Source organism: Pundamilia nyererei, unplaced genomic scaffold (genome assembly GCF_000239375.1).
Source record: "Pundamilia nyererei isolate P.nyererei 1_Seehausen unplaced genomic scaffold, PunNye1.0 scaffold00002, whole genome shotgun sequence".
In the NCBI taxonomy this organism is placed as follows: domain Eukaryota; kingdom Metazoa; phylum Chordata; class Actinopteri; order Cichliformes; family Cichlidae; genus Pundamilia; species Pundamilia nyererei.
In genome coordinates this window covers 2,236,001-2,253,145 of record NW_005187403.1, presented here as the reverse complement: position 1 = coordinate 2,253,145, position 17,145 = coordinate 2,236,001, and positions in this window count along the sequence as shown.

Here is a 17,145-nt window from a genome sequence, read left to right as displayed (position 1 = left end):
CGCGTCTCTCACCCTCTCTGTTTTTCACATAATGATATTATCCTATATCCTCGCATGTGATTGGCCACAATATGGAGGGATTGGAGCATAGCTGAGCCACTGTGTGAGAGCTGAGCAGCAAAAGGAAATTAAGTGAGGAGCCGGCTCTCGCTCAATGGGAGTCGACTCTTCTGATTCACTACAAAGCACTCTCTAAGCACGACACTTAGAGCTGATACTTTTGCGCATTACACATTATCGAACGTTACGTTGTGTGTCATGGATACTGTTGACTCCAAATCTCCCGACCACTATGTCGATCTGAGACAGCAAAACCGAGACAGCGAGACCAAGACAAGACCAAGGTCACGCTTTTCAGTGTGTTATCTTCTCTCCTTACTTGCCTCCCAGTTACCTACTGGAAGTTTGTTGCTTGTCCCATCAGTCTGAAGTTCACAGACTGTCATTTACCTACACCTCCCTCAGCTCGCCACTGTACACCTGGGACTCTTGCCACTTTTAACATTCTTTAAATAAACCATTTAAAGCTCTTAGCTGAATCTCCTCCTTGGGTCTGGTCCCTGCAAAAATATGACAGATTTCCCGTAAACATCTGTAGGGTCGGAAGTCTTTCACAGCTGCAATTATCGCCAACTGGTGGCCTTCAGATAGAATGCAGGTTTAGGGTGTCCATGTTTTGTACTGTCTATGAAAACATTATAAAGTGAACTCTATTAAACCATCCAACAGATATAGCTGTCTTTATTGATATTGTGAATATACTCATTTAACACAGGCGATAACAATGCTAATATCCACAGCAGCTGGCCTCATTCTCTACTGTTTGGTATTTTCTTCCCTCCTTTTAGACCATAAAGAGGGCTGGATATTTACAGTAAAATATGCAATACCACTGTTATTTGCACAGATTATATTTCAGTTTTGAATGTGAGTCATAATTCCAGAATGAAACCGTATCTGTTTGATTTGTAGACTTTTATTTAAAGCATTTTCAGCTCACTTTGTTTTTATCCCGAATTTTAAAATAAAGCGCACCCCAAAAACAACAATCCATCTTTCATCCTTTCCGGTATATCTGCTCAACCTCCTCCTTCTCCTCCCCTTTCTTCTTCTTCCTCATGTCTACCCATTCCTCTCCAACAGTATCTCCCACAGCCCCCACAGACCCCTCCATAAATCCTGGGACAGCAGCGCTTTAATGGATAATTAATTGATGCTGCTGCAGCACTGTAATAAGACAATAAATTACGACACAGGCCGGTGTGCTGTGTCAGTGTGTGTTGCTAATGGCCCTTCAGGGCTGGGGCAGGAGGCTAATAAATTAGACAGGTATTAACTGTTGTGTGCTAAGTAGCCCTCCACCACCGACTTCCATGAAAGGAGAGGAGTAAGGAGGAACATAGCGGGGAATAACGGAAGAGAGATGGAAGTGGGGAGAGAATTGATCACATCATTTTGTAAAGTTTAACTGAATACTTAGGCATTTTTGTGATAAATGCTCCACAACTGCTTGAGAAGATTGATAAGACTTTTGTACTGTCCTGCAAAGTTCCAGCCAGGAGTAGGTTATCTTTGAAGAGCACGGAAACTGGAAACTATGCCCAAAGACAATAAAACTCACATACCAGCACCTCTAAAACTATTCATTTTTAACACGTCTGGTACAAAATGTTTTAAGAAAAGCATTTTAAATCATCTGGTCGTTGCTCACAGCCAAGAAGCAGTCCAACACAGTCTGCTTCTTCTTCTTTTGGCCATTCCCATTGGGGGTCACCACAGCAGATCATCTTCCTGCATCTCACCCTATCTCTAGCATCCTCTTGTGTCACAGCAACCCTCTGCATGGCCTCCTTCGTTACATCCATGAATTTTCTCTGTGGTCTTCCTCTTTTCATCCTGTCTGGAGCCTCCATATTCAACATACTTTGTCCAACGTATCTACTATCCCTCCTCTGCACTTCCAAACCATCTCATCCTTGCCTCTCTAACGTTGTCTCCAAGTAGATTCGTGAAAGAAGCAGCAGATCTAAGTAGTAATAAGTGGTAACCCTAGCCCTACCTCTGCTATAACCCTGCATTTTGGAGAAAGATGAAGAAGAGGGTGGACAAAGTTATGTTTTTTGTGGTATTTCTGGGTGACTGTTGTCTCTAGAGGCAGCAAGAAGTCCTAAGAGGTCATCCCAAATGTTTTAATTTTAAACTTAGCACCCTAACAATAAACAACTAAAACTATTTGGACTGAATATGTCAGTGTACACTTGCAATATCTGCAGATTAGTACTAACCACAAAGGGCACCATTAATCTTAGATTATACTTTCAGCATCTGTGAGCGTGCTGGGATCCACTCGGGTCAGAGTGACATAAATTTCATCATCAGATGGGTCCATACAGGCTTCCACATGCAGACTCACCTGCCGAGAATTTACAAAGAAATTAAACTATTGAAGCAGAATGGAAAATTTCACAGAAAACTTTCTAACACATCATTCCCATAAGCTCATCACTACTGGTAATTTTTCACCCAGACCTAAGTTTACAGTGCTATTAGGTCATTTTAGACTTACAAGTAATGAGTCATTTCCCAGTTCTAAATAGTATACATTCAGTAATACTGAATAATGAATACCGTTGCATACTAGCAAACAACAGTTTGTTTAAACACTCTTTGGCTGCCACTATGATGGTGCACAACAATGGTTCCCTAGGACATAGTGCAGAGCTTTTTGGCATACATACTCTGCAAGCAGCATGGCATCGATTTTCTTTGAACATAGGTGGATTTTTACTCTTCATAAAATCGGACAAAAACATGCATAATTACCACAGTAATTCTAGTTTACAGAAGACTTGCTTTCCCTTCCACAAATGTGTGGATAATTCCAACTGTCGGTCAACATTTTAGGAAAAATCATGTTAATAATTCGAAAAACAGGCGGTATGTTTGGATAATAGACAGCTTTAGCGTTTTTGTGCTTGCAACATTTCCCAGATTTAGCCACACTAGAATCTCACATGTGGCCTTAATGGTCCGAATCTCTCAGCATGTCGATTCTAAGGGATTGTGTCGATTTCCAAAGAGAAAAATCACAGATTAGTAAACAGGAACAACATCTCCTGCTTGGAAATGTGGGATTTTAGTACATAGGCTCTAATCCCATTTTAATGGTTGTCTGATTAAGAGGTGAGTAGGATTAGAGTGTGTGTGGTGTGGTGTGCTGAGTGTACTCACATCCTTGAGTAAAATGCACTGTATATTGCATGTAGCTGTAAGGAAAACTGCAGCTGAGGAGGGGGAAACCAAAAACTAATACATGGGAAACAAAGCGAAACATTGCCAGGATTAGAAGAGAGCAGCAGCAGAAGAAAAATGGCTGCTCAGCCACGTCATTCTAATTAAAAATGCTGCAAATCTTTCATCTCCTACTGTTAGCCCTAATGAGCGGGGCTTAGTGGCAGTTATGTAGATAAAAACTCTTTCTGATTGATTCCAATGGCCCATTGAAATTTGTTTCACTCCACCTTATTGATCACACACGGCTGGTTGAAAACTGCTAATTAATAATGATAATAAAAGTGCCACAGCTCATTAAAATCAACCACACAAGGCTTAACTCCAGTCCCTTTTATCTTGTCTGCCGCTCTCTTTAACTCGCTGTTTCTCCCATAAACCTCTGTGTTTTTGTTCTGTGAGGAGCGCCTAACATGTTTAAAAAGCTCCAATTTTAGCATCGCTTCTTGTTAAGTTTTCCCTCAGATATCTGAAATGTCAGCTATAATCATATTAATCGTGCACTTGCTATTATATTTGTTATTATCTTTACTAATTAACTCTGATGTTGGCGGATAAGTGTCTTCCCACACACACTCCATCCACAATAATAATATGTTAGCTCTTTTCTGCCCACGGTCATCTCTCAGATTGGCATATTCATCCATTTATCTCATTATATGTTTAGGTTTCTTCATCACTAGCATTGCCCATGTGTTCTTCATGAAATCTTGAAATACTCACCAGAGAGATGTGTGAGCTGTGCATAGTGTGTTCTGCACATTATCTGATGTTTTTAAACTCCATTGTTTTGAGGTTTTATTTATTTTTCCAGTTAGGAAAAGGAAGCTTCCAAAGCAAGTTTCATCACACATGCTCATAGTGGTCATTTGTTCCCAACTCCTGAAACGACATGTTTAAGTTGACATATATAAGGAGTTGATTATAATGTTATTATATAATTATAATTGGGAACCCTCACGTTAACTTTGATTGAGTGGAAAAAAGTTTGCGTTCATCCTCCAGCTTCACTGTGTTTATGTTATACTAACATAGCTGTGTTGCTAGCGATCACGTAGCACATCATTATACACCAGCTAGTCCAACTTCAGTAACACTAGAAAAGTCACTGCTGTTTAGTTTTCTGTCTTCATTTATGTTGGAAGTGATAGTAGAGCTTAATTTTTTCAGAAATCTCTCAGTCAGAACATGGTATATCATGTTTAGGTGGAAACTAGCGAGCTAACTTCCCGCTAACTTCTAACTCTGTTAAATTTAATAAATTCTGTTTTCATGGATGCCTGGATGTTAAACTCAATTTTTACACTTGGTAGAGCAGCAACACTGATGATTTTAGTAAAGATGAAAGAATTTAGACAGTTTTTAATTCTCAGTGATGCTGCAGTGTTCGTTTGACTTTGGGACCTGAAGCAGAGTTTTGGACCCAGATTACTCCATGAAGCTCCCAACTACGCAACCCGTTCTCACTCCCAAAGCGTAACATTTTACGCTAGGTGACAAATCATCACCATATTATGTTTTCGGCTACCCACCACGTTCCTAAATGCCGACCTTGGAAAAAAGAGGACATATGAGAACCGTCTGGACTGAATCTACACATGTTCGCTCTTTTTCTTCAAATCGCTTAGAAACACGCTATTTAACATCATTAAAGTCCTGGTTACGGTCAGGAATAAGGTTATGGTTAGGGCTAGGGATAAGGTTAGGTTTAGGGCTGGAATACAGGGCTGGAACGTCTATTACCGCGGGAGCGTCATTGCACTGGATTCCAGCCATAACCCACCGCGTACCATAAGAACGCCGAAGGTCTCCTTTCGCATTCCTCATTAACGCCGCGGGACGTGACAAAACGTCGACATGTTACACCTCGGGAGTGAGAACGCTCTGAACTACGTTAGCCGTAATGCTCCGACAATCCATCAAGCTGTGCGACTTTGTAGCTTTCCAAAGTCGTACTAAAACATTTTTGGACAGATTTTTGAGCGCCGTGTACCACAACCAGAATTTATACATGAGGTGCACCGAATTATAAGGCGCACTGTCTACTTTTGTGAAAATTAAAGGATTTTGAGTGCGCCTTATATTCCGAAAAATATGGTTGTTTAAATCAGAGGAAATATCTGACTTGTGAACGACACAAAAAAAAAAAAAAAACAGTTTTAAAAATAGTTGAAACCCAGCACAATCTACTAAAGCTGACAGCTTAGGTTAAATATTGGCCTTACAAATTTCTATGTATTCAAGAGCAGTTAGCCTTAGTTCATAAGGTAGCAAATTAACCTGTTACAAAAGTTAACACGTCACAAAGTAACATGTTACTGTAGTCGTGTTACATTTTACAGTATTGTAGTAATGTAACAGTACTCTACTAAAATAAACAATTACTTTACCGTTACAATTATGTCATTACTTGCATTAAAAAGGCTCTTCGGTTATCTGCACACAGATAAAAAAGAAAACAGAAAGACGTCAGACAAAACTTCATTTTTCTTCATGTGCACTTGCACTATAGTCAGCTGATTTCAGGAGTGAAAATCAGGACATTACTTTAATTTTTATTGTACGAAAGAACAAGCGTATGATGATAAAGTGCAAACTGCGTCCAGAACAAAAAGAGCTGCATTATACTGTTAACAGAACTTCTTTGCATTTACTTTCATGGTTGCCATGGCGACATATCCATATTTTTCAAGCACAAAACATTGTTAATACGGAAGAATATTTGCAGTGTAAAAGCAACCTGTAATCATGTGTCACACATCTCCTGAGCTTCCCATTCCCTGCACTGGCACTAAACATTGCAAATCATGTGCAAGATGGATATCATTGCTCTTTTCGGTTCCATTGCTTTGTTCTCCAAAACTGCAGAGCACACCGCTGAAGTGGAGGAGGGTGAGGTGGCAGCAGCAGTAGCAGTGAAGCAGTGGCAGCAGCCACTGTGGATGGTGATAAAGCTGTTTCACTGCACCATAAGCAGCCCCGCTACTACCCCTCTCCGCAGAGAAGTGGAGCGCTTCATATATTATCAGTGGACACGACTGACACCACCAAAGACAGAGTGCCCAGTGCCGAGCACTTGCAGCCCAGGACCTGAAACATTCCACCATATTTTTTGCCAGCTGTCAGGTCATCTAATAAAGCAGGGCAGAATGGAGGGACGATGCAGGAGCTGAGGGTGGATGAAGTATCTTGCACTGATGTAATATGGCTTATAAATCTAATTTAATTACCCTGTGTGGGGATAGGCTGTAGAAGCCATGACTGGATTTATTGTGTCTTAACTTGGCATCTTAACGACTTTGTGCTTTTAATATCATTACCCTGTAATTTATTCTTTTTCATGCACACACTCTCACACTGTATAACCACAGAAACCCAACACCCACACTGCAGTCATAATCTTTTTAAGCAGGCAGCTTTACAGATCATAGGACTCCTGAGCTGTGACAGCTATTGATCCATAAACTCCCACTTTGACTCATCCAATGGTGTCTTTACTAATATGTCATCAAGTTGATACCACTGATACTGACTTCATTTAGTTAGAGCTACATTTCATCAGTGAAAAGTTCATTGGGCTGTAAATCCAGAGGGTCTGTTAAGTTGTGTTGTGGACATCTGCAATAAATTGAAGTGCACACAATCATGTTGTCCTTATGAGGGATTTTTTTGTTTTGTTTTGAGTACACACAGGATGACAGAAGTCTGCATGTTTTAATGATAAAGAGGGATTGTGCCATGGTCACACAATACAGTCAGAGCACTGTGTGCAAAAGATAACTGAAAGATTACATCGAGACTGAATAAGACAATGTGGAGACTTTCATTCAGTGAGGCCAGCTTGACACAGAAGCAGAAAAGTCATCGTGAGGCTTCATTAGCTGTTACAAATGCATTTTAGCAACAAAGAAGATCTTTGACTCTACAGATTTTAGCAGATATTGGACCAGCATTGGAACAGTCCCCCACAGCTTTAAGGAGAAAGGTAGAGATGTTCTTCACAGACATTGATGAGATCATTTTGATCATAGGTGTTATGCTAGGTAATCCTATATTGTTGGGGATTGTAGTTGCATATGTGTATGTTGAAGACTATGTATAGCTACTTGGGCTACTTGAGCCAATCAGGAGTTAAAGTAAGTAGATGGATGTAAGCTGAACAGCTAAAACAGCATTAAGTTATATAATTTGGGGCTCTTTACTTATTTGCTTGGGCCTACAGTTTTACTAAATTAGCAGGCCTTTAGTTTTATTAAACTAACGATGGACCAGTGTAGCTGCGCCACACATACACACTTCATTTGAAACCATGCAGAAATCTGAGCATCTGTGTGTCTGTGCCCGCATACACCCAAACACGTTTGTGTTGCAAGATGAAACGCAGTATATAGTGGAACAGATTCCGTATATTATGAATCTCACGATAATGAAAATATTCATGTCATTTCATGGGGAAATGAGGCATAAATGGCCTTGACTGGCAAGCTATCTCCGATCACCAAGAACACCGTCTATCAGTATAATCCGATCTGCTAAACAATCAGAGCAAACTGTTTGTGTACTTAACAGAATTCAAATGCAGATATAGCATTTCTAAATATATTTAGAGTCAAAATGTTTGCCAAGTAGCTAAAATAAGTTGACAGATATCAGTTGAACAGCTAATACTGTTTTATCTAGAGCCTATAGTTCCAACTCCTCCAGTCTATTGGTATATGTGTAGATGTTTAGTAGCACATTGCATTATACCAAACATCAGTAAAAATAAGAGAACTGTGTGTATGTCAGTATTAAAAAAGTCTCATAAACTGTTACATTTTTTAAAATCTTGATGACTTTTTGAATATTTGAAAATCATGGCGATAGCTATAGAGAGTGCACTGTAATATGATTTGTAATGGAAATAGCAGTTCTGCTTGGTTGTGCTATGCAGGGGAAGGCTTTTCAATCACTTTTCAATCACAATTGGCGTAGTCATATTTGGATATGTAGCCACAAATGTACTCAAAAATCTTGTCCCAAAACACAAATTTAATACAGTTTGTGCTCCAAGACAGCAATGACCACCTCTTCATTTCTCTGGAAACACAAACGCTGATCCAATAAGGGGAACTCTTTCATTTCCAGTGTCCCACTCTTTGTTTTCTCTCCTCCACAGGCATTTTTCCACTCTTGTTTCTTTCATTGCAGCTCATTTTTATTTCATTTCATCTGTCTCCTCCCTTCTCTCACTGTTCTCTCATCCTTATTCCTCCACTGGCCATCCCACGCCCTTCAGTTCAGCCTGTCGGCTTAAATAAAAAAAAGACAAAAGGTTGGAAAAATAGAAAGAATTAAGAAGAGATAGAAAATGAGGGAAGGCAGCTCCGCTCCTCCACTCTTACCCTCCACCTCCCACCATCTTGTGCAAATAGTTTCCAGAGGCCCTGTTCCACATTAGCTTGGGTTGCTATTCAGCTGAGCCATCGACTTAATGCAATCTCCTAAATGCCTGCTGTATGGTCTCACTGACAGTGACATATTTGTTTTGCAGCCTTCTGCAATCTGATGTCTGCCACCGTACTAAGGATTTGATTAATGCCTCTTCTTTTGAGGCCTGTAATTGGTGGTGACTGTACTGGCAAACAATCACAGCGACGCTCCTGTTTGCCATTGGTTGGCGAGGTGTTAAGAAACTAATAAACCAAAAGCTTAAATCAACTCAGTGTTTGACAGCAAACAACAAATCAGTCAGAGACCATTTGCTGCACACTTTAAATGACTGGTCTGATTTTTCCACAGATTTTGCATCTGTAAAATTAGCACTTCTCTCCATCTTAAGACTCTAGACCATGATGTCTTTTTAGTGTAAAAAAATAGTTTTGGACATAGTGTCATAGAGGTTATTTCATGACAATCTGTTTTAGAAACAACTACTTTTATGAATCGTCAAGATGCCAGTATCTTTACTGACAGCTTTAAGGTTTTCACTAACCCTATTTTCCAAGACCTATCCTTTGAAATTTCTGCCCGACAATAAATCTATCCATATCAATATTCTATCATTTATCTCTCCCTACCTCGCCTTCATCTGAACTTACTTCTTTTTTTCCTGACACAAACACCTGTATCGTGTTTGTAACAACCTCCACTTGTTCCTCTTATCATTCCTATTTAATTGTACCCATAGTTACCCGCAGAACTTTCTACTCCCATTGGCACTTTTTTCCCCAATTGAGGCCTCACACTAATTTGTCCTGCTAGGAATTCTAGGCCTCATCTGCAACCTGAGAAGGTGGTGACATCTTCCCACTAAAAACAGCATAGGTATTAATGTTCAGTTGCTTATTATTGCAAATATCCAATGGAAAACTCATATAGAAGCAGTTCAGTGCATTCAGGTGTGTGTAGACATGGTCAAGATGACCTGCTTAAGATCAACGAGCACCAGAAATGGGAGAGAAAGGTGACTTACGTGACTTTGAATGTAGCATGGTTGTTAGTGGCCGATGGGTTTGCCTGAGCATTTCAAAACTGCTGATCTGCTGGGATTTTCCCGCACAACCATCTCCAGGCTTTACCGAGGACGGTCTGGAAAAGAACAAAAATCTAGTTCTCTGGGCAAAAACGTGTTGTTGATGCCAGAGGTCAGAAGTGAATGGCTGTTTTGAGGTGATAGATAGGTGACAGTAACTGTGCCACAAAGGATTAACACAGAGGTCCAACCACAAACTCACAAGGTGTCTGCATGTTCCCAAGCGAAGAATTTTTCCACTTTTCAAGATAATGTGAACTTATCTCTGTTTTAGTTTTTTTTGTTTTTTTGCACAACCAAAGCATGATCATTCTTTGCTTACTGGTACAGGAATAGCACAGTGGAGTTGGGGAGGTGATGTTAGAACATTTGCCCTGTGTTTGATGGTTTTGGGTTGAAGGTTGAATGCAATAAATGAAGTTAAAGAGGCAAACTGCTGGCCCTACACTGAAGAAGAAAACGAGGGAAGGAAAACAAATGTTATAGAAAAAGCAAGAAAGGGACACTGACAAACTGATGTGGTTGGAAATTATTTAATTATATTCGTCATTGTAAAGCTTTTAGTACACTGGATATATTACACATCACGTAATAGGCATATATATTTTCTTAGTACAACTTTACTTGGGGTGTTTAAAAATAGGCTCATGCACATTTAGTTGAAAGGTAAAGATAGATCACATGAAACTGAATTTATGGGACTACTGTATATAAAATCCCTGAGGTATTAATAGGATTTCGATGTTTTGCACAATGTTGTTTATGCTGTTTGTTGTTTGGTCTCTTGAGATGCTGCTTGTTTAATTACAGGGAAATACATCTTTGCAGCTTTGTAAAACTTCTCTTACATTTTACCATCATCTATGGTTTCTCTTCTGTGACATTGGTAATATAATTCACTGTCTTCACTGATGCCTAAAGAGTTGTGTAGGGTTACATATGACCTGTGTCATACTAATGGTTTATTGTAAACTGCTACAAAGAAAGAGAGAGCCCTTCTCTTGTTTCAGGAAATTCAGGTTGATTTTGCATAACTCTGTTTCCAGGCTTTGTTCTTTTTCTTTGTCCTGTGGTTTTTTGTTGGTTATTTGTTTGAAAGTTCCAGAAACTGTTCAGATATCATTATAGGCATCTACAGCTTTTAATTTGTACTATTCGTGTGTAGAATATCCTCCAGCGAAGTTTTTAAAGCTCACAAGTTGTTTTAATGGGTTCCGACACCAAATATTTTAATGGTTCAAAATCAATTTCCTTGCCTATTAAGCTTAGGATCATGAGTTTTTGGAAAACAATTTACCAAAACAAACCACCCCAACAACTTATGACTAACTAACAATATAACAATCTTTTCTCTTTGTTAGAGTTTTATTCTGGGTTTTTTTAAAGGATGCTTGGATCTGAAACGAATTATTTTACTTGAAGTATTTACATTTTTTGTTTTGCTTCTAATAGTGCTGCAGTCCTTTTTGAATTTTGGTAGCAAAAGAAATGTTTTTGTTTAAACATGTCAAGATGAATCATAACCTTAGCATCGCGTTTAACTCATCGGGTTTGTGTCATTGTGACTCATATGTTGTGAGGTCCAGATTTGAAGCCACCCAAGCCTATTTGCTGTGTTTCTTTTGCTTACTCTCTTGACTGCTCCTGTTATAATAAAGGTGAAAAAAGCTAATTAATAATAGAAAGATGAAAGCTAATATTTGTCACTGCCTAAAAGATATACAAAAACTAAATTCTTGACATGTTTGCTTATGAGTACTTATAAGTATTTATAAGAAATAATAAACCCAAATACATAATAATATACAAATTTTTGTGAACTTGCAACTTTGGATTTACTTTTAGTAGTAAGGGTTAGGGTGTAAATATGGTTGATTTACACTCAAAACTCAAACTTAGAGGTAGAAATAAAGGGCATGGTGTATTTCAAAAGTCTTAAATGGTTCTAAAAGGTTGTTCTGTGTCATTTCAACCACTCCTTTGATCCCCCCACCTCCCCGCACCACCACACTCAGGATCTGATGACAATATTTTGTGGGGCATTATTCATTTCTTTAACAGTTTGATTCTTTGAAAGGTTACAAGCCCAATTTTTTTTATATATCAGCCACAGATTAAGTTGCTGGAGTCATTGTATTCACTTCCTGACCCTGTGTCATTAATTGTGTCTAAAAGGTCTGACCTTAATTACTGAAATAACAACAAAATGAATGTCCTCCAGTGAAAACATAAGACCAGCCACTCCCCGACCTGCCCTGCTGCCGTGGTCAGCGTGTGGCCCATTGTCAAAACACGCCATGGGTGTCAGTGGAGAGGTCAGGGCTGGGCAAAGAGGAATTGGCACTCCTCACCCTCATTGGGCGGGGGAGGAAAGCAGGAGGTTTGTGAGTGACAGAACCCACAGAGACAAAGTCCATCAGTCGGAGAGCTGCCAGCATTGGCCGCAGAGAGACGGAAAGGAAGAACGGTCTGGCCACATCACCACCAGTTAAGTATTACTGGACTGTGAGCGGAAAATCCAAAAGGTTACAGGAATATTTGCAGCTTCTTTTTTCCACCCACACACTCCTACATTATAACATAAATAGAGCTACCAAAGCAGTGTTGGGAGAATTATTACAAGCCTTTACTTATGCAAAAGTATGATAAAAACTATAGTCACTTAAAATCAGAATGAAAAATTTAACATCGTATCCTATTCGATACAGAAACAAAAGTATTGTTAAGGAAAACAGGGTAAGAATCTGAGAGACTGTTATAACTCTAACGTGAAGAGCAAACAGCTAGTTGGCTAAACGTTACTCATTTAAATCCTCTTTTTGGCCCTCTGTATTTACAGCTTCCAAAATGAACTTTTATATTTAAAGTCAATATAATTGCATTCTGTCTAAGTATATGAACTGGATTAAATAAAATTGGATATGTTGATATCGATATTTGGGATTTTGTTTTGTGGATTTTTTGCATTAATAAAATCAAGAAACAATTTTGAAATATGTAAACCAAAAGTAATTGTGGTTTTAAATGCTGGGCAAGACAAACATTAAATACTCATTTAGCGCACATATACAAAATGCCGCAATAGGCTGAAATAGCTGTCACTTTCATTTGAATTGATCTGAATTGCAGTGCTCTACTTTACTCAAATGAAGTATCTCAAAACCACACTTAAGTACTGAGTTTCTTTCCAGCACTGTACCAGAGAGACACACAGATGGTCAGGAAGAAAAAAGAGACAGATGTGGTTGAAATAAGCTGTAGGAGATGTGAGTTTTCTGTTCACATGTGGGTTTCTGTGCTTGTGTGGCCATGAATGTGTTTTACTGTGTGTATGTGTGTGTGTGCTGCCAAGTGATTTATGGGGCCTGTCTTCCTCTGCCAGCAGTTTGTCTCTTCTAGCATGGAGGATGAATGGCCCACTGTCAGCCTTGCCTCAACCTCTTCTACTACTCTCCCTCTCTCTCAAATTACCTTTCCTCTTCTCCATCCTCCCCTTCCTTTTTGTGTCTGCACTATCTTATCTCCCCACATGCTCTTCCTCTGCACCTTGTCATCTTCACTTCCTTTTTGCCCTGGCCTATCTTCTCCTCTGTTCGCTTAGTTGATTTGATCCTTCTCTCCCTTGTTTGGTGACCCTCCCTTTCCACAGCTCCTCCTCATCTGTCACAGCAAACGGCTCTGCTATGGATATGGGATGCGCTTTGACCAAATTCTGACCTCTAATCTCATCTCTGATTTCAAGGGACACTTCATTCGAATGTGGTGCATCTATTTCAGCCGGTCTCCTCTGCTGGCTTTGCTTGAAGCCAACAGAGCTGATTGTAAAATGACACATTGTTCATTAATAATCCACAGACGCTGGCTAAACTTTATGACAGCAAGGCTAATTGTCTCATTTTTATTTTTGCTGTGATCATGCTCATGCGTTAGCACAAGAAAGGCCAGACCTGACAAGGCCTCAGCTTTCTGTGGTAAACCTAGCAAACGTCAAAACTAGACTCACATTTTGTGTGCGGTACGGATTTCATGTTTTATTATGTTCAACATTCTTGGTCCTGTTTTTATTAAGAACGGTCAGGGTTAGGCTCTTCACTCCACATTCCTGTGCCCACATCAACTGTTTCATGTCTCTGACAGCTTGTTGCTGTTCAAGGTAATCATGAATTAACTCTAAGACCAAACAAGATTTAACTAAAGGCTGTACTGGGCTGTACTGGGGTGTTATTCTAGTTTACTTGCCATAATCCCTTTATTGGCTATTGTAAGTTAAAGGCTGAAGAGCATATAGGGTGAAAAAAACAGACACATTAAAAAGACACATTATAAAGGTCCAGTCTAAATCTATCAGAAGACAATAAAAAATACCGAAGGATGATGAGCCGGATAGCATGCTGGGTAATTGGTACAAAACATTTTGCTGTTATTATGTGGCGCCCTATTAATATTATTGCACAATGCTTTATAATTTCTGTTTCACTAAAACATGAATTCTTCCCCACAATCCTGCTTGGGTTTGGCTAACATATACCCAGTGTTGCCAACTTAGCAACTTTGTCGCTATATTTAGCGAGTTTTCAGACCCTCTTAGCAACTTTTTTCTAAAAAGCGACTAGCGACAAATCTGGCGACTTTTTCTGGTGTTATCGGAGACTTATTTATGGCGACTTTTTGACCTGAAAGCGCGTATCGCTCTTACTCTCAACAAGCAGCGGGTGCTGCTGTGGGCACCTCACCCGTGCCAAAGCGCTCACAGGCGGAGTATAGTCCTCCCCCTGATGCTATCAGTGTCATGATCTGGCTGTGTAGCAGGCAGGAAATAGGACCCAAAGGCAAACTCACAGGAAAACAGGACTGAATCAAAATACAGCTTTATTGCTGACAAAAGATAACAGCGATACAAATAATATGAAACTAAACTGGGAAGTACTAAGGAACGAACTTACACAGACACACACAGAGGGGCACACAGTCATGAGGGACAACCCAACACTGACTCAGAGAAACACGGGGTTTAAATACACTGGGGAGTAACGAGGGGAATGAGACACAGAAGGAGGGCACAGCTGGGAGAAATCAGGACTGACGAGACAAGCAAAGCAGGACACATTCACATAAGACACGGACCTTCAAAGTAAAACAGGAAGGATCACACAGAGATGCGAACTTGACACAGTGGAGACAGCAACTAAGAAACACAGAGACATAAACCATAAGGCAGAGGACTCTAAGAACCGAAAGACACAGAGGGGAACTCAAACATGCAGACACAGACTTACACAGAACAGAGGGGACACAGAGAAACATGAAGGGCAAGGGATCGAAACTAGAAACCATAGAATAACTCACACAAGTACAATAATACAAACATCACAAAGAACTAAAAACGCTGGGTCAGGAGACCCAGGACCGTGACAATCAGGGCAGGAGATGTGCACCCTTATGCGTCCAAACTGCAAATGAATTGCGCATGAGCGAAGCCGCTGCTCCCGCACTGACGGTAACGCAGTTAGTTCTTTTACTGTTATGCTGTTTTGTGGATCACAAGGTTTAAAACTACTTATAAACACACAAAGTAACTCCACCAGAGTGCCTATTTCGGGTCACTTTTGCCGGTCCAAGCCCGGATAAAGGAGCAGGGTTGGAATTGGACATTAAAAAAAACAATAACTGCTAAAAGAAATTTAATTTGTAGTTCTAAATAAACTCTAAATGCATTTAGGACTTTTTTTACTCACTTTATGTCTCTTCCACGATGTTATTTCTCTCTCCAACAACATAGGTTACAATTAGATTAGCATGACCAATTATGCAAATTAGGCGATGACGTCATTTAGCGACTTCTAGCGACTTTTAGGACAGCCAATAGCAATTTTCCTTACTGAGGAGTTGGCAACACTGCAGGGTGGAGGGCTAATTTAATAGCTAACGATAGCCTGGTAAGTTATATTCACAAATTGTATTGGTGCTAAGCAGTGCAAAATAACAGAAAATGCTGGTCAAACACTCATCTATACACTTCTGTAACGCTATGTACAGCTGCACACCTGTAAAAAAGTTAGGTTTTTTTATAGTCACCCGGTCAAATAAACGGCTATCTTGGTAGCAATATTAGCATGAGGTCACTGTACATCTTCAGCATTCCTGGCAGCTGTGATATGCCAAAAGGCTGAAGAATAATGTCTCTCAGTGTCATTAATTGCACTGTCATTATCATAATTTAACATCCTGCTCTAGCCTCTCCATCTTTATCACTGCCTTTGCTGTACAGTCATTAATCACACTGAGAAGAAGAAGGAGAGGGGGAGGGAGGTGGCCGAGCAGACAAATGAAATCAAAAAAATGACCTCTCTATCAATCCCATTTCTAACACATTAGAAAGGAAGCACTTTTTCTTCCACTCCTCTTCCTCCCTCTAGCACTCAGCCTTGTGCTAATGGTAGATATACGGTGACATGGTAATGATCTGGCCACGGCTGCAGAGCACAAGCAGTATTGATCAGCAGCTGATTTATTGCTGGTTACGGCTGATTATTGGGCCATTAATCAGTCTGGGATTACCCTATCAATAAAACTGCTTACGTTTGTTTGTAAAGTGCTTGCTAGGGCGCGGTTGGGGGGATGCAGCACAGGTTCAGGCTCTACTGACACACAGTTACTGTTTCAACTCAAGGATGGGCTATTTCAAGATAGGTCATCTTTAAAGCATTATTTCTAAATCCTTTCAAGTAAATAAATCATTCTGCCATTAGTAAAGATGTTTAATTTTTTCCTTATACCTAAAGAACTGAATATGTCTGTACATATATGTTCTATATGCTGATAAAGTCTAAATTCTGAGAAACTGAAATAATACATCATTTATAAATATGTTTTATCACAGAAAGGAAGTAATGGTCACATGGCAATGTTATTTTTACCAGCCTACTACATCAAAGAGCTTTGTTATCATGGCTTATTACTAATTTAGAAAGCATTATTAATGTGCTAATTACTAACTTTAAATGAAGCAAAAAGCCTTTATGGGATACTATTTCAAGTGATACCAATAGTTAAATATATAAACAAACATTTGAATCAATTATGCATGGCTATTTAACCACTTGTAAAGCGTTAGAGACACACAACTAGCGTAAAATAAGAACACTGCTAAAACATTTTGTATGAGGCCCATGCCTCAAACCAAACCCTTTCTCATCATCAGCAAATAGGAAAAAGCCAACGCCGTGAGCGTTATTTACAACCTTAATCCCTTTCCTTAAATTAGCAGCCGGATAAAAAGATACTGCCACTGTCAGCCTGCCAGCAGCTTTACAGCATGCTATAAAGCAGGAGGGAAGGGA